Source organism: Triticum dicoccoides, chromosome 4A (genome assembly GCF_002162155.2).
Source record: "Triticum dicoccoides isolate Atlit2015 ecotype Zavitan chromosome 4A, WEW_v2.0, whole genome shotgun sequence".
In the NCBI taxonomy this organism is placed as follows: Eukaryota; Viridiplantae; Streptophyta; class Magnoliopsida; order Poales; family Poaceae; genus Triticum; species Triticum dicoccoides.
In genome coordinates this window covers 695,883,076-695,886,243 of record NC_041386.1, presented here as the reverse complement: position 1 = coordinate 695,886,243, position 3,168 = coordinate 695,883,076, and positions in this window count along the sequence as shown.

Here is a 3,168-nt window from a genome sequence, read left to right as displayed (position 1 = left end):
GGATGCGTCATTGCTATGCAAAAAAAAGATTACTAATGGCACACCGCGTGGGGATGCGCCATTGCTATCAATTTTTTTACTAATGGCGCACCGCTCGGGGGTGCGCCATTGCTAACCCTTCCCCCCACTAAAATTCCCAGTCCCCTTTCTATCTCTCACCCGCCCACTGTCCCGCACCGACCCGACCCGTACTGCGCCGCCGCCGCCCCCGCGCCCCCGCGCCTCCGCCGCTCCCTGTGCAAACCCTAGCACCTCCCCACTTCCCCTCCCCTCGCGCTACTTCACCCGACTAGGTCGTCCCCGTCACCGCATCGTCCCCGCGACCACCGTCGTCCCTGCACCCCACCAAGGAGTCCAGGAGCTCACCGTGGATCGAGGCCTTCTTCCACCTCCGGCCACCACGGCCTCATCGTCGATCCGCATCACCTCGTCAACCCTGGCCCCGCATGAGCTCGCCATCGTCTTCCTCTCGGTGAGCTGCACCGGTTCCCATTCCCCCCCCTTTGATTTCGTCGCCGTAGACTGTCGCACCACCGCGCCCCAGCTCCTGATTGCGCTCCCCGTGGCCGTGCTCCCGTCGGCCCCTGGCCACGCCTTGGCCCCGCCCACGCGCGCTCACCATGAAGTTGGTTGGGGGGAGGGGACGCCATGAGCAGGTGCTCAAAGTAGCCTGTGTTTTCTTGCAGACGTTGGGTCTGGCGATCATGCCATGAGCAGGTGTTCAAAGTAGCAGGTGATCGTTAGAGTTTTGAGATGTGAGAAGTGTAGGATGTGAAAAGTGAATGATAGGAAGGATGTGATTTTCGTCAGTTTGTTTGTTCATTGTCAGTGTCAAAATCTGAAGAAAGAAAAAGTATAGAGTTTTAATTCTGAAACTCTGTTTTTTGGAGTAGTCATGTTTCATACTGAATGTAGTTTGGTTGTGCTCTGTCTGGTCAATTTCTGAAGAAATAAAAAGTGAATAGTTTGTTTGTTCCCTGTGTGGTCACTCTATTTTTTGAGTACTGACATTAGTTATATTTGTTAGCAGCAGGAAATTTAAATGAAGCTTGTTCTTTTTCAACTGTTCAACTGATGCCATGAAACTGAATATAGTAGTTCAAAACCCTGTTTTTCTTCCTGATCGTGCTAAAATTTGAAGTCCTGTTTGTGTTTTAGTTTTGTTGGTTGACAATTATGTTTAGGTTTTCGTTTCATGGAGGCATACTAATGGCGCACCGTGGGATATACTAATGGCGCATTGCCTGGTGCGTCATTAGTATACCAGATACTAATGGCGCACCTGTGGTGCGCCATTAGTAAAAAATTCTAATGGCGTGATGCTAGTGGCGCACCTGTAGTGCGCCATTAGTAGCCATAACAGGTGCGCCACTAGCAGGCCTTTTCCTAGTAGTGGGGAGGCCCCAATCCGCGGGAAGGTCACTAGGACGAGATCTAGTTGGGGCGACCTCCACGACTCGAGCCGCCGGGGATGAAGCGGGCTGCATGTCACTAATAGAAAAAGGGCATATTGTCCCGGTTCGTAAAGGCCATTTGTCCCAGTTATTGAACCGGGACTAAAGTATCGGTACTAATGCCCTAGACCTTTACAGTTGGTGAAGTATTCTTTCTGTCACGACGATATGAATGTCAGTGTCCTATTGTAACGCAATGCAGTCTTTTACACAGTGGTAATTAATCATTCGTCATTTGGAGGGGCGTTCCAATTTTGCATTATCAATAAATAAAAGGGCACCACCTTTTCATATCAAAAGGTTGTGAACCTACATGATACACATTACTGCAAAACCAAAGTGATGAAAACAGCATAGACGTTTCTTGGCAAAATAAGATTATTGATAAACAAGGTAGTAGGTGTAAGCATGTGCATGTTCGATTCCTCGATTGGGAAAAATAAACATGTCACAATAACGCAGCCCGACAGAAACAATTGAAAAGAAACAGCAACAAAAAGCCCACAACACCGGAAACCAACACTCGTCGCTCCGCACAAGCGACATGGATGGCGACCTAGCCACCGTCGACAGCTGCCGTCTCGCCGTCTTCCCTCCTCACCACCGCCAGGGTGCGCCGCCGGGCAAAGCCCGTGTAGCAGCGGCGCGGGCGGGCTTCCTTCATCTAGGCGCGGTCGTCCCCATGGCTGGTGTGTGCAGACGCCGGCATGTCGGTCGTCGCACGGATTGTGCTGGCGATCTGGAGCACCACTCCTCCGGCCCTGGGGGCGAGGAGGCATGTGCTTCTTTGGCAACTCTGGTCAGGTGCGGCGCGGTCCTGGTGTGCGCGTGTGCGTGTCACCGGGGCTCTGGCTGTGGCCTGGGCACGTTGTGCGGGTGAGGACGCGACATGGTGCATGTTGGAGGGTTGCCACCCCTGTAGGCTGCAGCGGTTTGCTGGTCGGCGTTTGGTTGTTGGGGAGCGAGGAGGAAGCCGGGGCGATGGCCCCGGGGTGTGAGCCATGGCATCTTGGTCATGGTGGTGGCCAGATTTGGCTCACCCGACGGATCCCCTGGAGTGTGCGTTGGCATCTCACTCACAAGATAAGGTGCTGTTGTGGGTGCTAACACGGTCATGCTCGGTGGTCGACAATGGAGGGCACAAGTTGCAGCAAGAGCGGCTCTGACGGTCTCCACACATGCGGGTGATCCAGATCCGTACGTATACCACTATAGGGATGAGGGCTTTTCAGGCACAAGCCTTGATCCGACTCTGTCGTTGCCATCAACAACGGTGCTTTCGAGAGTCGTATCCCTCCTTGGAGGCATTCTCGTGGAATTCCTGTTAACCTATTTGTTTCTTGGTCTCTCTGGGCGAAAACGTAAGCTCCAGATGGTTTCTAGAGCGGGCAACAGCGACGTCTTCCTCGCTTCTCCCTTTGGGGCATTTCTTGGGTGAGCTAGCTTATGATTGTTGCGGATGACTGATGTGTGCCGAGGCGGTGGCCTCGAAAAGTGATGCTCGAGGCGGCTCCATGGGGTGTGGCATCCTCTTGGCCTCCGCTTGGGTGGCAACCTTGGGCCACTTGGGTGGCAAGTTCGTTGGCCTGGTCGACGCGCTATAGTAGGGGCGGCAGCCCCAGATTTGGTGCGGCATTCGTGGTTTGCGTGCTGTTGCCTTGAGTAGCGTGAGCTGCATCCATTCGGATTGTACGGCGTTGCAACACAAGAGCGA